This window comes from Trachymyrmex cornetzi, unplaced genomic scaffold, assembly GCF_001594075.2.
Source record: "Trachymyrmex cornetzi isolate Tcor2-1 unplaced genomic scaffold, Tcor1.1 scaffold205, whole genome shotgun sequence".
Classification (NCBI taxonomy): domain Eukaryota; kingdom Metazoa; phylum Arthropoda; class Insecta; order Hymenoptera; family Formicidae; genus Trachymyrmex; species Trachymyrmex cornetzi.
The window spans coordinates 1,818,039-1,841,074 of NW_017296691.1; the positions used below are offsets into that span (position 1 = coordinate 1,818,039).

At 34.7% G+C, this 23,036-nt stretch overlaps 1 protein-coding gene across 2 annotated transcripts in view; it reads right to left on the bottom strand.

Annotated features, from left to right (window-relative positions):
- LOC108759806 (Krueppel-like factor 6) overlaps positions 1–23,036 on the bottom strand; it is a 344,813-nt gene that overhangs the window by 175,264 nt on the left and 146,513 nt on the right. Inside the window, exons 1-2 of one of the 2 annotated variants that reach the window (XM_018505445.1) lie at positions 15,398–15,462; positions 13,917–13,961 (exon numbers count right to left, since the gene is read on the bottom strand). The exons of the other annotated variant lie outside the window; for it this stretch is intronic. The gene's annotated coding sequence lies outside the window, so the exon portion shown is untranslated. Of the gene's footprint in view, positions 1–13,916; positions 13,962–15,397; positions 15,463–23,036 lie in introns of those variants that run through there. 2 annotated transcript variants of the gene reach the window in all.

Below are 23,036 nucleotides of genomic sequence, written 5' to 3' on the forward strand. Positions count from 1 at the left end.
ATACTAAAATTCTAAAAATTAGACATTGATTGAACATTATATTCTTCGAATAGTGTTACGAGATAACCCGCGTCTTATGTGGGTGCTGTATTCACTGCTACATATGCCTGCTCGTGTGTAAAGTGGTAGTAATATTACGATCACAAAAGTTAGAATGAATATCAGACGCACAACAAGATTCAACCAAGTTTTAATATATGGCACGTCGCATTTATGGCTTTTGAGAATTCTGCTTTATGCGGACGAGAACCTACGGCCTCGAAGCACGATAACGACGACAAGAAGAAAATAACTAGCAGAAGAAAATAGGAGAGAAGTTGAAATCTCCTATTTTCCGTGAAATGGGAAGAAGGCATGCATGAAGACAATAAGTGTCATCGATCGGTTGATTATTCGATACTTTCGATTATTCGTTCAATTAATGTTAGTTTAAAAATTAATTGATTGCGCGTTATAATTTCAATTAATTAGATGATTATTTAAATAAACAAACAAATAAACACTACATATTTCAAATATACATAAATATAGATATAGCTGAAGTGAATTATGTCTTCTTTAGATAAATACTTTCTACTAATGTAACTTTTAATTTCAGTTTGACTTATTTTTTATCTTCCTTCAGTTCTAAGAATTAGAAAGATAAAAAATAAATTAAACTAAGATTAAAATTAATTTACATTGATAAAAATAAATATTAGACATGCATTCTCCCAGTGTATATATTGCTAAATATGATTATTCAATTCAAGTTTAATGGTTTTCGTCTAGTGAATAAAGATTTCGATTCGCCAGACGGTCGCTGTTTAGTTTCAAGTTCTGCACAATATGTAACGCATTCAATGTAAACAAAGGCTTAGAGCCAGAGAGCCACGTTTAGCGCTAAATGTATAGTGAGAATTTGCTTTTGTATGTTAGGTACAAGATGCGATAATGCACAACGCCGAGAACCCCCTATTCGAGAACTTTCCCCGTTTAATGCATCGTGGAGAAATACATGCGTCGCAACTTCTTATTGTATAATGTTTTCCACTGTATCGGGAGTCCATTTTCATTATGCGAAAAGTTATAATTAATAGGTACTTTTAGTTTCGAGGTAGCTGATTCCGATAATTATTTACGTATCATATATAATGATAAATACAATAAATTTAAATCTTCTAATATTGCGAAAAGATGAAAAAAAATTACCCTCAAAATTTATTAAAAACAAATGCTTTCACCTTTATACTTATAATGTGAATTGATATAAACTATTTTAATAGATTTTGCAACACACATTTATCTAATACAAATATTCTACGCTAAAAATAATTTGGTAGAAAAGTTAACGATACATCAGTACAATGGACCATGCAAAGTGGAGATTTAGTATCCGTTCACCAAGCTTGTGTGTGTGCCGTAAAATATAAAACTATTTTCTAGCATGCGTGGGCGAAACACTTTTATTCGCCGTGTGCGTATGCGTCAGATACCACAGATGGAAATCGCGTAGTCACATCGGCCATTTCTCGTTTCTCCATGCCCAAACGGGAACGTAAGGATATGGTATGCGAGAAGTCGCGGTGATGTAATACGAGTTCCATGCATAACCACATAAATCTATTTCCTGTCCTCGCTCTACTACACTCGTCGCATCGTTCTTCCTCTTTTCGACTCTACACACCGACGAGTAAATACGTCGGTTAGACTGTCGTGCTACCTAACTCGGCCCGAGGTGACGCTGAAGAATTTGCATTTTTATTGGAACCTTACATCCTGCGGGAAAGACGCGGAGATATTGCTCGTTGCTCGTGACATGCTCTATCAAAATCCACTCTCATGTCGCGCGTGCGTCGTCGCACCTGGCCGTAAAAATGGCAACGATTTGCGCGAGACTGCTTTCATCGATATTAATTCGATCCGTAGAGCTTTTCGATGCTATCAGAAATACAGAAATAATTTATCCCTTTAACAATTCACCGTTTGCAGAATTTTATGCTTACGGTAAAAACGATTGTCGATAACGGGATTGTCAGTAAAACATTTAATTGATAGTCAACAATAAAGTTGACTTTCATTAAAAAAAATCATTTTTCAAATTTCATATAAATTCATGAAAAATAGCAATGTCAACCACAAATTAGACCGCGAAATCTTCCCCTCGCCACCTGTCTCGACCATAAAACTTCGCAATTAATGTCCCCGCGTGGTGCATCGATTTACCGTTTACAGTGCTGTTCGACGGTACACGTCGTTTGATTTACAGCGTTACGAATTTCCGCTCTGAACAGCGCACGTGAAGGCGCTGATATATGTACACGCTATAGATTCACTTGTTAGACGCTGGACTTCAGAGAGCGTGTCGGATTTGCGGTTGCTCTTGAGATTCCTCGTGATAATGACTCGTGCACGCATGTATGCTGCGTCGCTCTAATTAATGATATTTAATTAATGATATATAGTTTCAATGCAGCAATTAAATCAATCTTTCACAAAATCGCGTTAATTTTAAACTTACAATTTGTAAAACAAACTCGACACAAAATTATGACATAATGAAGACAAATAAAAAAACATACACTAATATAATAAAACGATTTAAATTATTTTAATTTTGTTAATAATTTTCTTTCATTATATCTTAATATTTATAAATCGAAATATATATAATTATAACGATAAATTAATAAATGTAATAAAAATTTTAAAATATATTACCACTTTAAGCAAAACTGAAGTATGTTTCAACGTATCTCATAAAATATACTGTTAAATTTATTTATTTATTTTACTTTTTATAGCGAGCGTGCATTCATTGTAATCTTCATCTTATCATAGATATATATGTAAATGAATCTGCTATTCGCGTTTCATTAAATCACAAATATTTCAAGTCTTTACATTTAAATAAACATGTGATGTTATATATAACAATTGTGCACGAACAATCGCAAGATGAAGTTAGCTCGCGCGCGTGCTCGACAAAATATTGTTAATTACAGTCGTTATAATATTATCAAACGGAGCAAACGTAATTTTCATAGTTACGTAAACAGTCGAAGGAAAATGGGTACCGGCGCGGCGCGCAGGGTACTATCCGTAGATTTTATTATACGTGATTTGATAACTTCGTATCGTAGGATCTAAAAGATATATACTATATAACGCTGCTGCATCCGCTCGAAAATGTACGCGTCGCGCGCATTAATATGCGCCAACATGCGACCGATGCGCGCAGGGCCGCGAAAATTTTCCACCGGATGGCAAGCGTAACCCCGGCCAAAACTGTACGCGTTTGCCGCTGGTCCCACGGTCAAACTGGCAACAGTTGACCAACTTTCGTGGCCATTTTGCGCCACGACAAGAGCTCGCCGCGTCAGCAGCAGAAACGCGCCGACTTTTCGAGCGTGGAAAACATTCGCCGGCTAATCCGCGGGCGCGGTGCGTTCAGCAGTCCTGAAAATTATTCATGCTCCGGACTCGGCAAACACGATGTAAAATGGTTCTGGACGATAAATTATTAACGCTGTCGCAGATTCCAACGTGACGTGGAACGTGACGACCAACAGATATGAGACGTTTATTGTGAAAGCGACGCAAGTGAAGTTTTGAAGATCCATTTAAAATACATATACAGCGCACTAATTTCTATCTTGCTTAAGATGTTCCTAGCGGTTTTATTTTTTCAGAATTTTCATGCGTCATTTGCAAAGCGAGCGACTATATATTGTATATAATATTCATCGTAATATTTCAACAGATATACAATACGTTAAAATATGACGATGTCTATAAAATGAGGGTCTTCGGTGACTTATAATTAATGGCAATCTAAATTAATAACGATCTATCGCCGGGGAATTACAAAGGAATATGACGGCGCAGTCCGTTAAGGCACGATCGAAGTGTCATTAAGCGTTCAATTAAAAGAGAGATAATTGCCGGCGAGATGCACTGGCAAAGAATTCCCAAGTCGAGGAAAGGAAATTCTCTGAAATAGACTTTCTCTCCTCGCGCTCCATCGGGTACCTATGTTGATCTCCTTTCAATGCGGCGCGCTTAATTGAATTTCGCTTGTCCAATCAGACATTCAAATTTGAAACCGCTCTCTCTTTCCCTTTTTCTCCCCTCTCTTTTTCAATCTCTCTCTCTCTCTCTCTCTTTCTCTCCTCTCTCTCACAGTCGAAGCGGCCGGCACGCTACGCTACGGTCAGTAACTCTTTCCATTCCGTGACGGTTTGATTTTAATTGAATGCCGGCAGTCGCACAAAATATCGCTCGACGGGACGACGACACCGCGGCAGCTATCGATTTTCCCTCGATTAATTCCTAAAAGTGGCACCTGCCTCCGCGTATGGTAGCGACGGCCGCGGCGGTGACGGCGCGGCGTTTTGTCGTCCTCCTCTCGATGAGAGGAAAATAGTTTAAGGCCACTATTGCTCATTCATTTCCAAATCAAAGGGACCAAGTTAAATGAGAATCGAATGTGTTCCCCGGGAAAGTTCCAGACGAGTTAGCCACGCTTCGCTAAAAGGGCGTTTAATTGAAAGCCCGCGGAAACTGCCGTGACGTCAAAAAGAAGTAATTCGTGCGCGCGTAACTTTCCCGGAACTTCACAAACTCGACGAAAAATTCCCGATCGGGATAGGTTGAAAATGATTGGTTTTACCTTGGACGCGGGTCACCGTGCTGTTACAGAAATAAATAATATGAGAGCCCTGGAAGAAGAAAGGGTCGCGCATCCGCGCGCAAATTATAAAGTAATAACATCACGAAAATCCGCATAAGACAAGCTCCGCCGTAATAGAAGCGGGCTTTCGGAGCGCAGAATTCGAGGAAAGTGAAACTTCGCTAAAGCTTTCCCCATAATCCGCCGATCTCGCCTGACGTGAACCATGGGAATCTTCCGATGAGGCTAATTTCCCCGAGGAAATTCCCGGGGATTGGGAAAATCAGTGGCTCAATCGATTCGGCGCACTTCACTGGAGAGAAATTATTCATCCTCGATAAAGAGTAGTCACCTAGCACGGCCTGGCATAGACGGCACCTGTGGAATGAGAACCGTAGATTCCGCCTCGCGCGTTCGTTTTCCGAACGCAAAAGATCAGACTACCCTTCAGGCGTATCGTAAATGTTAGTTATATAACGATGAGAAAGATATATTCTGAAATTCTTATGAAATTATACTCGATACGAGTAATATATTATTGTATCGAGATTCCTACAGATATGTATCTATCAAGTATTTTTAAAAGACTATGTTTAAATTATATAACATTTATGAAAAAGGATAACTAGTTTTCTTACAATGTATAAATTACAAATATCATAACACTATATATTAACAATATCTTTTAAATAACAGCTCTTAATAAATTCAAAAATGAACAAGACACTTATTGTAATCAATTTACAAAATTACAAAAATAATTAATTTCTTTTTCATTATTTTATCTCGTATTTTATCTGCGTTAAGATACGTTTTCATTTTCTTCTTAACAAAAATGCAAAATAATCATTAATTGAACGGTAAGTATAGTGATAAATTAGATTTTTAAAAACATTCTTTACTTTGGATGTAGTCAACTCATGGAAAATATAAAATTTTAATATAGTTATTTTTGTGATTTAAAATTAAGGAGTTATAAAAAAGTAATACAATTATCAAATATCTTGGGAATATTTAGATGATGCTTTCTAATAAGTTAATATATATGCAGGTACTGATAATCTCATTTATACGAAGTAGGAATCGCGGTCAGCTAGCAACGGGATAGTATAAGCACACTCGTAAACCGCGACTTGTTTGCTCGACTACTTAGCAAAGAAAATTAAAAGGCGCTCTCGCCAACAACCGAGCTGGAAGTAAGAGCACTTTGATCTTTGTCGAGCGCTTGGTCCATATTTTGAAGAGAACCTTAAACTTGCTTTGTCTCCTTCTCTCTCTTTCGTTTCTTTCCACCCCACGTGATAGAAAAAGAAATATCGTTGCCCCCGCACCGAAAAAGCAATTTCTCTCTCCGCCTTTGTTAAGGCTGCTCGTTAAACGAGAGGCTTACGTTTCCTCCACGGAAAGTCAGTCGGTGTGCTCGGCAAATTGTAATTTGCTTGCTCCTGGTGAAATCGATCACGCGTTGGATTCACGACAACAAAGCAATTCCGGCGGCGCGGCGCGGTGGTCAGGTCCTGCCGGCGTTTCGCGACCTTTTATCTGTAATTACGTTCATTAGTGCATTTCTCGACCGGCTATGAGCCGGAGCAAACGCGACAAACCGTGGAAATGCGGTCAGCATTAATTACCTACTGTTTAGCACGATCTCGACTAATAAGTCGCAGCCTCATACAATTAGTCAATCTTGATAACTGCATCATTGAGCGAGCTAGCTCATTTTAAATTATGTATTACGATTCTTTTTTTAAACGTGTCTAGTTATCGTCTTTTGTTACGTAACATGAAAAAAACATTTCCTCGTATAATGCATACTGCAATCATTTACATATAACAATTCTTTTAAATTTAACATCCATCTTGTATGCAATATACGGTATAGTTATATATATTCCTTTTTTATTAGGTCTTATATACAGGAAGTGCTATCGATAAATGATCCATTAAATAGATTTAAAGATCCAGTTAGAGTAAAATAAAAAAGTAACGTAACCCATGGCAATGGTAATGTTCGGATTTAAATTTTTATCGTGCCTTTCCCTTTCAATCGGCCGCTTATCGGTTTCTGTGCCTCTCTCAACCTATTCGATCGATACACTCATCGCAGCTTCTTTCTCTCCTTGAAAGTTTGCGCGGCTATGAGCGTGGCTGCGATATAGGTGCTGTTGAGATTTATACAGACAGTCTGGTTATAAGAGCAAATTTGCATGATAAAGTATCTTTCGCGATGGAAAGTGGATCGTCCCGGCGAAAAGTGATCGTCATTAAAACTCGTCCGAGGATACTATTTACTATTTCTACTCGAGTCAATAAGCAATTTCCATCTATATATATTTGATTGCGTTAAAATCGTGAGCTTCAAGAAAATAGTTTTGACTCCACTTCACCTTGGAAATCATTGCAGAAACAAGATGTTACATCAATTATTAAACAAACGTTTGTTTACCGAGATTGAAGAGATGTAGAAAAAATATGTAAATTAGCCCTCTACCGGCAACTGGGATCTTTAAAGACATCATTGATATTTTGTTTTTAAATTTTAGTAGATAAATCTAAATCTATAAAAAAAAATAAGTAAAATACAATCCGATTACTAAAAACTCATTGTTAAAACTTTGACAAGTATACCAGAAATTTTTTCAGATTTTTGTATAATCTGGAACAATAAAAAATTTGCTTTACTTCTCAAAAATCTCTATTGCCGATAGAAGAGCTAAAATTTATGTTACTAGAGGGTTAAGGAGGTTGTAAGGCAAATGCAATATGTTAAGAACTACTTGAAAAAATTACAGACTATTCTAAATTTCGTTTAATAATAATACCAAAAAAATAGAAACAATTGACCATCTGGATCAAAAGTTATTTAAATAAGTAGTAATATTTTTTTAATTTGTACTCTAATATAAATATATGAAAATGTATTATACAATAATGATAAAAATCTCAATTTTTTAATATAAATACTCTAGGAATTCAACAATATTTTTGTAAAGTTTTCTTGAGATGCAGATACTAATTGTTCAGTAAATAAATAAAATGTTATTTGTTATAAACTAATGGTGAATCTCAATGAAACTTTACATAAGTCATGTTTAGTACTTAATATATTTATATAAAAACATTTAAATTTTTCTTATTATTTTAACAATTTTTGTTTATAACAATAAAACTAATAACAAATAAAATAAATAACCTATAAAAATGTGTTGCTCAATAAAACCAGAATGTTATGAACCAACTTTCACATGTATGTAGTTTGTTTAAAGCGAAAATATTAATATATGTGTTTTATGCCCTTACAACCTCCTTAAAGAGCCTGCTCTCAACTACACATTTGCGTATATTGTACATCAAGTTATCGCGTATGATATTTCACGGACGACGCTAAACAAAATCTCGCATAATTCCGCATCGCTTTTATCCAGACGAATAAAATTCCGCCCATGCACGGATCCTTTGCCACGAACGGATAACCGTGCACGTCCGCGCAGCGGAGTGACCCATCTTTTCAGAAGACGTGATCGAGCCTGGATTTAAATTGTAAATCCAACGAAATGTAACAGGACCTGCGATATGTGCGCCTTGAAGATGCAACAGGCTACGAAGGTGCACTCGCACGCCGATAAACTTTCGCAGTTTTCCTCGCGAGTTGTGCTTACGCGTAGGAACGCACGCAACACGGCCGAAAGAAAGAATTGCGATACTGTCCGATTGTCTGGTAAGGGCAGGCGACATCGCTTGTCCACTCGAACAGATAATCGGACGGTCTGGACATTTCGTGTAGGTATATATAGATGTCAATGCATGTAGACGCATCTGAATAAAGCGACCGTGCTCTTCGATTTTATTGTATCTCCCGTCGGCATTGAGTGAAGAAATATTTTACTGCTAGAAATGTTACCACCTCAGCTCAATATTATTATTAGCATGTTCTCCTCCGTTTCAACTATCATGTTTAACATAAAGATTAACGGTATAAATTTCAAATGTTTATAAAAAAAAATAGAATTATATATATATTTTTTTTTATTCAAATAATTTGCAACGCGCTTCTCTAATCATACACTGAGAAAAAAATATAGTCAATCTTAATAAATATTTAGTTCAATACTGCCAACTAAACATTTACTTACAATAAATATTTGTTCAGTAAAAAAAAAGATTGTTTCTTGTATCAACTAAACATTTCTTGTATCAAATAAATATATCTTCATATTTAATAAATATTTAGTTGGCATGTATTCAACTATTTATTAAAATTGACTATCTTTTTTTACAGCGTATGTCATCGATATGTATACTATCATAATACGCCTATCTGACCACTGAATCACACTGTTGCGTAAAGCTATCTGATTTGAAAACGATGTTACGAAGACTCGCGTTTCCCGCTTTATTATGAATCATTATCCTTTAAACTCACGTCTTTATAATACGTTTCGTTGCGTCTGGTTTTTCTTCCCGATTGAGCAAGAAATACCATTAACTTTCTCCGTTATTAACTTTTTCGAGCAGAATTTACGAGATCCTCTTTTATTCAAAGCGCTGTAATCTTTGATAACTACCTTATAATACACTATCATATGGTACTATTATACACATGTTGTTTTGAGAAATTCAAATGCCTTTTCTTTTAATGCTTATTTTAATTGCATAACAACATCATATTGCATTAAGAAAGAGAGAGAGAGAGAATGTTGATTTTTTTAAAATAAAGCATAAAGAGTTCTATAAAAAAATCTGAAATTATTAGATACCACAAGTTGACGTTAATTAGAGATATTAGGTTACTTGCTCAAATAGCGTACATAAATGTGTTCACACAAGAGGCATGAATCGATTTTATTCCATCTCGCCTCCAGAACGGTTCTGCTAAAGATCACCGTCAAACACTTGTCCGATCTTTAAGAGCCGAACTCTCGAGATAACGTCTTAAGATCAGATGATATTAAAAATGGTAATATACAGCTTTGAGAAAACTACGCATCAAGAAAGGATTTTAATACTCGACGATGAACGACGTAATTTCCAATTTGTCTCAAAGTACATCATAAACGCGGTAATATTATTGTATCGGATTTCGATTAACGCATTTTATTATCGTACATTTATTAGCTATTTCTCACTAAACGCGCACTGTGAAAGTATGAATCATCTATAGATACTTTATATTACTGCTACATCATATTTTCTTGAATTATATCTGTTGCGACATAAGTTTTATGAAATAATAATAGAGCGATCGATAAAGCATAAAACAGTCGTATCTTTGATTCGATGAACCTGGTTCATCGCCACAAGCGTAATCCCCGATTATTTGCGATAAAACAATACAAAAGCCATATTGCTCCGATTATAACAGCAATTAACAGTTATTAACATAAATGCCTCGTTTAATGTATTCGGAGCCGCCGTTTGAAAACGGCAAGTTTAATGAGAAGTCAATATTCAAATCGCACCATGTACATCGAGCAACTCGAAATTTAATTTGCTAATAGTAGGGGTGTACGAGCTCTCGTTATTATAGGATACATGCAGAATGTCTCTGCATCAATCGTTTCCCATTAAAAACACATATTATATATATCAAAAAAATAAATTGTTCTTCAAAAATTATCTGTTAATATTGGAAAGGAAAATGATCAGGGTTTATAGCAAGGTGCAGAAAAGAAAAATTCTTGGCGATTTAGGCTCAGTTTCACAACTCATGTTTAACTCTTAACCGAAGTTTATTCTCATCTTTTTCCAATTCTAAAATTGGAAAGAGACAATGAATAAGTTGAACCTCGGTTATGAGTTAACCGTCAGTTGTGGAACTGGGCCTTATGCCTGTTTCTACCAATGCAATTTAACTTTAATATCTCGTTTCAACTAATTCCTCATCTTTTTCTAGTTTCAAAAATAAGAAAAAGATGAAGAGTAAGTTGAACCGAGATTAAAGTTAATCCACATTGGTAGAAATGGGCATTAGTGGGCTTCGCGTTTCCGGTCCAGGCTTTAAAAATATAAGTTTATCGAGTTCGCGGTGGCACCAAGACTTGTCTTATAAAATCGGCTGATACTTTCCAGAAGGAGAACTCTTGCGCGGGTTATCGCCGGCTAGAATAGAGCTCACGGAATAAGACCTCACAACGTCGCTTTGTTCCTGTCTCTCGAGTACGAACGAAACAATACCGGTAGTGTGTTCGATGCAAAAGTTCCACGATTCCTGCTTCTGCTAGGCCTCCCGACCCTTCACTGAACCCTCTTTCACTCAAGCGACTTCGCTAACGAAGAACAGAAACTCGTGGAACTCTCGCGGCGGGCACACGCATGTAAGCCGGACAAACGCAAACGTGGGTCGTGTATAGAAAATGAATGAAGTCATTCTAAGCATGCCAGACGAAGACAACATCGAAAGTAGAGAGAGAGAGAGAGAGAGAGAGAGAGAGAGAGAGAGAATCTTGATAATACCGCACTTGAAAAAGCCAAGAAGAAAACCGCGATATATCATGATGTTACGGAGCGGAAATAGCAATTAAAACTGGCGAGTTATATTGCTCTCGCAGAAAGATAACTGTACCGCCGCGCCCGTAATATACGATAAAAGCACGCACGACTCTAATTCCGAAATAATAATGTAGCTCACGGCTCGTATAGCTGCTGCGATTCGACGATAAACCCGTCGAAATGAACAAATGCTCGATGATGCGAAGGGAATACCCAATGGGAGTGCTTAGCGTTACGAATAGTGCGTTAAATTTGCAACGCTGCGCGACCACCATCGTCTGCAAAAGCGCATGCATATTGTATAAACGTGCGATGGTTTGATGCCTTTTGTAACTCAGCGCGGAATCGCGCGTGCGAGGGGCCGATTATTAATCGCACACAGCAGTGAAACACTTTCGCGCGCGCACGCTTGTTCCGGCGAATCGCGAGAACAATCGCGGCTTGTTAACGCAACCGACATAGTGATAATGAAGTATTATAATGACACTTCATGCACATCAACGCTAACAAAAAGCCTTTCCACCTGAAAGCATCCTCGCATTTATGATGCACCAATAATTTTCATGCACCTATATATGCAGAAACAAGTATGGCAACTTAATATCATGCATAGTAATTAACATTTTCTAAATAATGGTCTATCATAACGGAGACAGAACAAGATAATTTGCTTAACCAAAGTTAGCACTAAGTGACCTTAAAGCCCTTAAAGTACCTAGTCCTTAAACGAGCGAATATGGTTGGATAACAAGTTGTAAGTACCTATCATATATATGTTATGATGTGCGATAACTAAATTATATACTTTAGAAACGCGGTCTAAAATTAATTGGATAGATGCGATATGTCTCCTTAAATTACATAATACATTTAAATTCAGAGCCAAAGACAGTGTTTTAATTAATGCAACTTTATTCCTTTAAAATGTCTTTTTAAATAATTATGGTTCCTATGACGTTTCAAAATTATTATCTCTTCTCACATAAATATACATACGTATCACTCGATTTCCTGCAAAACGCATTTTCATCCAAGATACGCTATCTATATGACAAGCTTATGAGGACTGTTCTGATAATTTGCGATCGTTTGGTGATACGAGGTAGTAAGGAAGATGGGTTACGATGGCGGCAACGACAGGACGATCATGATGGAGATAACGATGACACGGAAATATGGTGATCATCAAGCATCGTAATTATAAGACGAGCGTCAGAAAGATTTTGCAATGGGAAAAGAAATAGCCGTGATTACGAACCATGGCGGATGATAAGGGAAATCGGGCGAATCATATCATGGATCGCTTAAAAGCTCGTTTATGCAGAATTAATGGTAACGTCCAGGGAAAGCAGACGACCGTATCTGATACCGGCATTTTTCGCTTAATCGCACCAGCCTGACCTCGAGATTGCTAGTCTCTACGAGTCTACGATATGAGAGCTGTTTTAGCATACAGCAATCCTTCAGCCTCTAAATACTCGGAGATCGCTTCCCGATCTATTATTGTGCAAAAAAACACACGTTTCTTTGATATTTGTGTCGCCATTTATTAAAGGAATGTCATAAGTCCGTAAATTCGTACACGAATATATGAATTTCGCATCGACATATAAAATTTAGTTATCAATAATAAATATAAATGAGCTATGAAAGATCAGGATAAAACTACATGCAATTAATAATCATCAGTGCGCTTTTTATTACTTAAATTAATTGTAATATGATACACGCTATTTTCCTGCCTTTTTTATTTAATATTTTTGATAGAATTAAAAAAAACTTTTAATTATTACTTTCTTGTATCAGTAAATAATATATGTTATCTTGAAAAAATATAAATAAATTGAATGCAGATTTCAAATTCTTAATAAATATTTAGAAAAAAAAACACAACTAAATATTAACAATTTTTTCTACACAATTGTTTCAATAACTTTATTTTCTATTTCTTATAAAATATGTAACATAAATGAACACTATAAAAGAATTTAAATAAAAGTTTTATATTCTAAAGACATTGTTATTTCGCGCTCTCTTATGTGAGTTTTTTTACATTTTTTATCTTTATTCATTTGTTTTTTATTTACTAAAAAATAAATTTTCCAACAATTTAATAAAATACAGTCTATTTAATTTTCCCAATTACTTTATTATTATATTATATCTTCATGGTGTTCTCAATTGCATAAAAATCTTATTTGCGTACAGAATGTTTGGCAAAAAGTAGTACAAGATATTTTTTAATTAAATTTATTGAAATAATTGCTGTTTTTTGAAACATCAATATTTATCATTTTTTATCAAGCTTACTTTATTAATGATAAAAATATCTCCCATTATTCTTTTGTTTACGTTCATGAATTTATGCTATACACATTTCAGACAAATTTAATATTTTATCCAAATATTAAGATATACGAAAATAAATGGTGTGTTATTTATATGCATGTTTATACGTACAATAAATTACTAGTGTCAGTATTCATATATATCAGAATTGATTATTTAGTATATTATATTAAATATTATTTCTCGTATATATTAATCTATATCAAATCTTAATATTAAATCTAATCTCCGATCTAACATTCTAACTCATTCATATTTCGAGATGATGAATCTACGACTTACGAGATACTATATTTACTATATTATTATGTATTAACTTGAAAAAATATACATATATGTACATACAAAACTACATACATCTTCAATGCATCTGAAATAAAAATCTGCGCTGATTCATTATCTCAAATTAAAATAAAACTTAACTCACCGGTAGGACGCGCAGCAGCGGAGTTGTTACACCAATTACGTTGATCTACAAAATATAAATATGTCCATATTATAAATTATTCCAGCATTCATAAGAATTAAGAGTGTCTTTTATTTAACGTACACAACGCTCGCGTGCATCATTTCATTTTTTAAACATTTGATAAATAACAAGGATGAAATGTGCTCACAAACGTTGCGACAAGTATAACGAGGCCTATGGGTCTTTTTTACCCTTATTTTAAGCTAAATTTCATGGTTAAAAGTTAACTATGAGTTGTGAAATTGGGCCTAATGTCTGTTTCTACAAATGTAGATTAACTTTAATCCCAGTTCAACTATTCTTATTCTTTTTCTAATTCTTGGGACTGGAAAAAGGGAAAAAAATAAGTTGAAACAAAATTAAATTTAATCTACGTTAGTAGAAACAGACATATAAATGAGCCCCATGTAACCGTTCATTAACTTAACCAAGGTTGGAGAAAGAGACCCGAAGGCCCAGCTTTATAACTCACAGTTAACTCTTAAACGAGGTTCAACTTGTTTCTCATCTCTTTCCAATTTTAAAATTGGAAAGAGACAATGAATAAGTTAAATCTCGGTTAAGAGTTAACTGTGAGTTGTGAAACTGGGCCTAAGACGTGTTCAGATTCCCACTCGGGTGCTCTCAAGGTATCATCCTTGTTTAATGTTCAAAACAAGTAAATAAGGATATAGTGATGGGTGGCACTCGGATGGGAATTAGAACATAGCCTTAGATATTTCGAAAAATAATTGACGCACAATTTGTTACTTTCTAAAACCTTTGGAGTGGACTCTAATTCTAGAAAGTGACAAAGAATGACACAATTGAGTCAGTGTTAAAAACAGAATGTTTTAATAGGCAATTTTGAAGAGTGAGTAATAAAAAGAGCTCTCAATAAAGAATATTAATATAAAAACTAGGACAAGTAAGAGCTGGAACACAGATATTATTTGTGTCTAATTACACAATTTCTTTCTTCTTTAATTCATACAAGTTAAAAAGAATAGATCAACGTTTCGGTAGTTATTTGCAACCATCTTCAGGATAAAAAACCCTTTAAATCCGCAAAAAATATAAATGTGTATCTAATTATTCTTAATAAAACCGAAGAATGCAAGTACTTTTTAAAACCTTGTTGTACTTGCATTCTTCGGTTTTTATTCGGACATTTATATTTTTTGCGGATTCAAAGAGTTTTTTATCCTGAAGATGGTTGCAAATAACCGAAACATTGATCTATTGTTTTTCTTGTATAAATTAAAGAAGAAAGAAATTGTGTAATTAGACACAAATAATATCTGTGTTCCAGCTCTTATTTGTCCTAGTTTTTATATTAAATATTTTTTAAGAGTGAGATTTCACTCTTTAGAATTAGATTGTTAGATCATACTCCAAGGATTTTAGAAAGTAGAAATGATTAACGTTGCAGGTGGTGGATAAAATAATACGTTACTCACCTCATGATTGCTCCGCCGTTGCCCGATGCCTCTCCTAGGCCTCTTCCTCCTCTCAGATTCTTTCAGATTTGAACTCACTCAACACTCACTCGCGGAAACAAGGTTAGGTACAACTGTACGCGCGCTACGTAATTATCAGATTCCAACGATCGCGCGATACTTTAAACGGCATTTCTGTCGTTAATCACCACGTATCGACGTACGAATGCGGAATTTGCGCTACGCCGGTTGAAAACAGAGTATGGAAAAAAAAAACAGTTATTTACGCATCACGATGCCACTCGACTCGCAATCGACGCGTTCTTTATCTCCGACGTTCCGTGAATGATTGAAAAGCTCGAGGATAGACTCGGCAACTTCACTCCATTGTTTCAATACGACGCCATCGCGAATATGACTGTTAAAAATGCGACGAGTCGTCCGAAAACATAACAGATTTTACATTCGCATGCATTCGATTACGCGAAAATTTCGATCGGATAAATCCCACGAAATACATGCGATGGCGATAATAAATGACTCGATATGCCACGGCCTTTCATTGCTTAAACTTAACCTCTCAATTCGCAGCACGATTACTCCGAATGCTTTCAACTCGAAGACAAAGTGGATAAATCACGGCGAGAGTTCACGCAAGAGCTTTGATGAGAGACCGTACGAATCTAAAGAAGTATCGTTAAAGAAATAAGCTAGTAAATGAATCTCATTATCGGCTCGCGATCGCGTTTTGAAACGTAATAATGCGACGACGCACGGAACGTCTCGCGGCGCGACTTACCGAATCGAATGCCGCAGTACGAATGGCAGTACACTGACCTTACCTAAAAACATTGAGCCGTTAGTGACGAAAACAACTCCCAAGGCTGCGCGCCAGTTTTATTACTATTCCCGGAATACGTAACGCACTATGAAATAGATACGTACAAGCGTAATATCTACGCAAATTTAATTTCAAGGAAAAAATTATATCATTCTTCGTGCTTATACAGTGAGTGCGAAAAGTATTCGTGCAGATAAAATGTTTGTTAAAAAACTTTATATTATCCAGCGAAAAATGAGTCATCGAACTGATATCGAATCGATACGATGATTTTAATATCAATCTGACGTCGATTCGACGATTAATTGACGATCATTTCTTGTTGGGTAATTAATAATTTATTCATAAAGAATAAAATAGACTGTATATTTCTTAAAATTATATATACCAAAAAAATGTGTATTAATTATAGAAAATGTATCATCTGAAAAATTAGCGAAAATTAAAAATTGTGTTTTTGGATGCTCAAAAAGTATTCGTATAATCGAGAAATTTAAAATCATGAATACATGCGAAGCTCGTTTGTTCGTGTTAGAACAGAATGTATTCATTGTATAAAATTGCTAATTAATATTTATTTTTTACAAATAAGACTTTTTATAAAAAATTTCCTTGTACGAATATTTTTTACTCTCACTGTATGTTCTGCGGGTTTTTTGATGTTACCTAAAATAGCACTTCAACTTAATTAAACTAAGGGAATTTAAAAAAATTGCAATAACAATTATTTAAAATTTAATTTTTAACAGTTATGTAATTTGATTATTACGTACTTTAATTCCTCATTTTTTTAATTTATTGCCCGTATTGAAAAAAATGTTCGGAAATAACGGCTTTTCGGAAGTTCATCCAAAAATGTTCTGATTACAAAAAAAACCCAACAAAAATAGCATTTTGGTAAAACCAAACGGAGAATATCTGGTTTAATTAAATTAAATTAAATTAAAATTTCTAGTTACCATAACTAGAATTAATTTCAATTTGTTTTCCCCACCAAAATGCTATTCTTGTTAGGTCCTTCTGTTAGTTTGATCAGAACATTTTTTTGAGCGCATAAAATCACACGATTTTTTTTACTTTGTCTCTTGAGACAAAAGAGTTAAAAAGAGTAATAATAAATTAATTTACATAAATACTTCTCCAATTAAATTGAGAATAATTATCATTCTGTAAATAAACGTTAAATTTAATATTCACACATATCGAGTTTGAAAAAGATTAATTTCAAACAACGCGTATCATTGCTTCGTTAATCAATAAATAATACAAGGAAATTACTCATTATTATTCAGAATATAAAAATATAATAAAGAACAGTCTTCTAAGTCCTAATTGGAATGTTTTAAAAAAAAATCTATTCTTATATTAAGTCAAGTTTTCCATATGGAGATAATCATTCTTAAAAAATAATTCAATCATTCTTAATGTCAGTCTTGAATATTATATGTATTTTTTTCCAATTAAATATTCAATTGATACAAAATAAAAAAATTATTAATATGTACATATAAGTATACCTACTCTTAACTCTTAAACTTTAGTACACATCTTAGTTTTTGGCACCCTTACTACACACGTTCAGTCATTCGTGTCCTAGATTAACTTTCATCACTTTTACAAGTATATATAAATTATAAAACGATTTTTACATACATTTTGACATCTTTCGAAAGTATTTGTACAGTTATATATTCATAACAAATTGTAGATAAATTGTTATAACTAAATATAATTAACAAAATGAGAAAAATGCACTGTTTCATATAAAAATGTAAAACTTTGAAACAAAAATGTTTAAAGGAAAAATATAGTTTAATATCTTAAAATTGATATTTCAAACTACAAAAAAAAATAGTTCAAGTGTTGGCTACCCAAAAAGTTTGTAGTTATTGCGTAACCTGTAAATGATGTTTTTTAATATGCATGAATGGCTATAAATTCAAAATATATTGCATTTACATTTTAAATAATGAATTTTACTATTGCTATAAAAAAACTTATAATTTATTAGGAAAATGTTCTTTATAACATTGCAGACAACATAATATATAATATTACTGACGTTTAGTACAAAGGTGCCAAAAATCGTGTTTAGTAAGGGCTAATATATTGTTCTCTCTAGGGTTAAACTCTTTTTTTAATAATTCGCGAAACATTCCCGCAATACAACCGAAAATTAGTTGAAAATAAAGAAAAAAATAAAAAATTTTTAGTTACAAAAATGTACACTCCGTACACACGTTGGGTCATTTGTGACACAAAGGTGAATTTCGGAGTTATGCCAGTTAAAGAATACGCACGATTGAAGCCGGCAACGCACAAAACTTGTTCTCTACCTAGATGCCAAACTTGTTTTAGGAATAGAAAAGAGACCGGTATTTGACCAGGTGCTCTTAGTATTTCAAAGAAAAGAGATATGCAGGGCACGAATGATCCAAAGGTGTGTCATCATTAAGAGTTAATAAAATCGAGTGTTAAACCATGAAGAATAATTAAAAATAATAATTCTGATTATGTCAAGATTATCTTAAGATAAATTCGATCTGAGTTTTTCAGTCGTTATAAATATAACGTAACAATCATTGATTAACTTTCGAGATAATTTACTTAAACCGTGTCATGTCTCCAAACTAGTTTTAATATTTTTTAGAAGATATATAAATATATGTGTATACATTAATACTAAATATGACAATTGATTTTTATACTTTGTCACATAAAATGAATATCAATGAAATGTATATTACGTTTATTATGTACACGACATTGTCGGATTGACATAATTAATAATATTAATCACGATATTATAATTTTGAATAATAATGTCTCTCAGACTCCTATTCCCTAAAACTTTTAGAATGAACTTTTAGAATGAAATCTCATTCTTGAAAACTGAAAACTGAACTATTTTTTTCACGACTGACTCAATTTTTATTCTTTAGAGCAAGATTCCACTCTGAAGAGTTTAGAGAACTCATGATAGTACAGTCATTAATTATGCCAAGGCAACATTGTATATCTAATTGTGAGAGATAATAAATAAATGTAATATAAAAAGACATTGTTTGGTGTCGATTTTGTTATACGAACAAAGTACAAAAATCAAAAAACTGTCACTATTTAGTGTAAAAGAGAATAAAAACTAAATCAATCGAATTTTTGCATTAATCACTCGATAGACGGCGGCTTTTTCCTGCGGCATCTGCATGCAGCATGCGAGCGGATGTGTTCGAGAGAAAGTTACGAACGCCGAAAAAACCATATGACGAGGATCGACGATCCCGTTGTGCACGCCGCATAATGACTCGATTGTAAATCCATGCCCGCGCGTTGCATCATTCATGCGGCCCGAGGGCGAGAGAACGCCATATTTGGCCCCGTCTCATCCGAACCTCTCTCCGTAGGGAGGGCTATTTGTTCATTAATCTTATAACGCAACTTCCCCTCTTCTCCTCTGGGTTGCAAGCGCATGAATTACCAATGCCGGCTACATACAGCGAGCGCCGCAAGTCCCTTATCCCGTGCGCGTATGTACGCGCTCGATGAGTGGAGAGGGATAAAACAACAACCACACACTTTTACAGGAGTATTCCATCAATGTAAAAAATCACGAAAAACATGAAAACAAAATTACTTGTTTAAAATGTTTACTATCGTGTTATTTTAAAATAACAGATGTTTCTCTACAAGTTTTATTTTATTTTTTTTTCTGTAACTCTCTCTTTAAATTATTACCAATTGCAGTCTACGGTACAAATTTATCTATAAAAATAAATTTCGTATTGATAACTGATAGATAAGAAAGTTTATTAAATATTTACATTTTTTAAAGTTGGTTTTTTTTAATTAAAAATGCAGATATTAATTTAAAGATAAATATTCAAAAATTATCAGAAGAAAATAATCTCTAAACGTTTTTATAAAAGGATCTGTAAAACAATATACTAGTAGTTTTAGGGTATCATACGTAAACTTCTAAGATTGCGGCGTGAATTCACAGTTGCAACTATCATTGTTCATACTAACGGTACATAAAATAGGTGATAAAGACTCATTGTTTATTATCTTCCATTTGCTAAAGACAACGATACTCAATTATAGAGTATGTCAGATGATGTAAATGTGCATGTTTACATGCTCACACGTCAGTTAGTAGCACGCGATATTTTATTGTTAGATTAAAGCAGCAGAGAGCCGTAGAGGACTGATCAAATAAAAAGAATCTACATTTTACCTACAATTTTTTCTGTCGTTCTGTTCCAACAATGTGTGATTAAACTCTTGATTTAACTTTATCTAAAGTAGTACGTTTAAACACAAATGTAAAACAGATACATCGTAGGATTATCCTAATAGGAAAATAGGACATGTATAGTAACCCTACGTATTACGTAGACGACATTTGGATCATGCAGTGGGCCATGTGAAAGGTTACTTCGACAAAATACGACGTGTGAGCATTCGGGATTTAGGGATAACGACTAGATAACGACCTGCCCATCTTCCTATCTGTAGAATAAAATCAACTTGGAAATATAAACATTCATTGGATTTGAGAAAGATAAACGATTTTTTCGAAAAATGATTTAGAGAGCGCGGAATACGGATAGTTCTTTTGTTAAATAAATTTAGATTATTTTTTCACGGTACATCGCGGCAGCTTTAATAAATATTATATAAAGCAATTTGCAACGCAATGTGTTTTTTTTAGTAATTGCTATCTACGTGCAACAAATTGCGAAGTTTCCCCTTAATGTCGCATAATGATAAATTGAAACATTTGCGCTTTATCTTTTACGACGTGAGAGTATAAACGAGCTGGTAGAGTAGAATGATTTTAAGGCACGTAAAGTTTATTTAATGCTCACTTCTGTGTGTAAACGAAGATCTATTCTTCCAGCAAGACAAAGCCAGTTGTTAATGTCAAAAGTTTTCTCGGAACGACCAATTAAATGCACAGCTAATTTTGAGTGTTACGTCTCTTAAAGTTTGATCTTCTCGATTATTATAACTACAGTAATTAAAGTTATATACAGAAAACATCAATTTGCTGTAGACTCCTATTAATTTTAGAGAATACCCTTACAATTCGATACATATAATGCTAATTTTTGTTAGAGCAGTTGCATGCTTTATCTCTAACGATTTACGTAATATTTACATATTTGCGCGTCGCGTGAATTTTGATAAATTCGTAGTGTTATCTCGCAAGATTTATATTCTCTACATAAATTTACATGTACAATTAGAATTCTACAATTCATTAGAGAGTTAGACTTTAGTCAAAGCAAATATTAATGATAAATGATATGATTCAATAAGCATGCTTTTTACGTGATGAATGAACGCTGTGAAGAATTTTACATCGGCGCTGTATTTGTTTAAGGAAACTGTCATATCGATTTTATACTGCGTTGACTGCCGTTTTACTTTGTGTATTGTCCCAGATATATGATGAGACTACGTCACAGTGCGCTATAAAGGCAATGCAATATTTCATTAGTCACGTCTGTACATACGCACTGATCTACATATATAATTACAAAATATAATTACGATATACTGCTAGAAGTTAATTAACATTGCGCGATACAACTCGATAAGACGCTATTTCGAACAAACAAGTGGCGAACAAGTGGCAAGAAGCAAATTGACACATATGTCCTAGATTACGACACGTGCACGCATGCTGAGTACATGAAAATAAAATATTTCGTCTCTAAAACCTTACAAATATGTTTGATAAACACCCTAGTAGAAATGTATGCAGTTTTCCTAGACACCTATTCCGTTACTATCTAATATTACTGTATTCTCATTAATTGTGCTAATACTGAGTAGGAAATGGACAAGAACTTGATAGAGTTTTATTCTGTCCACTTCACGAGCAGTTGGCTTGCTTATTAATGCTTATTAATTAATTTAATATCCATTATTTGTTGTGTTTTTATGCAGTAAATGGATTCAGACTTTATGCAACTTTTGTATGCAGTAACTGCAAACAAAGCGTTACATCCTGATTGGGATCCTATAAAGTACTTTTCCTTCTCAGCTACTAGACAGAAGTTGGTGTAACTGTTTAGTAACTGCTCAAAAAATGCATGAAATTTCTACCAGGACATACAGTATATACATATATACGTAACAAGAAAATATATGAATTCAACATTCCCGTTATAATCGTGATATATGACGCAAGGAAATTCTTCTGTCAAAAAGGGATACGCTCGCTTAGAGCCTTATCAAAATGCCGTAATCTCGCTTAAATTCCGAGTAACAGGAAGTAATTTAACATACTATCGACACATAAGATAATATCAATTCAACGTGCCGCGTACGCGTAACGTTTCGTTAACAAGCCCGCGGAATCGATCGCGATCTCCTTTCACCTGTCGTTAATTTTCCACGTATCACGCGCACGCCACACGCGACAGTCGAAATTTATCTCGTGGAAACAGGAGCGGCGCGGTGCGACGGTCTAAAAGCGGGCGGTACGTTTGTACGCGCGTGTGACGTGTGCTAGCCGTGAGCGACTCGTGCAGGTTGCGCGGCACATTTCGCCGAGACGAGACTTTCTTCGCCACAATGAGAAGTGTACCGGTGGAAGGGGGGAGGACAAGGGCTCTCGACAATAGCGTAACGCGAAACGGTACGCGACGGGCTGCTAAGTGCATTATGCCTCGGCGAAGGCTGCAACGAGCGAGCGGAGCCGTGTGCACAACAACGGCGCAAAACGAGGGGTAGCACCGCGTTCTATAGACCTCCTCGCGTTCGTCTTTCTCCTCTTTTTACCCCCCTTCCCCCCCCCCCCTTTCCCCC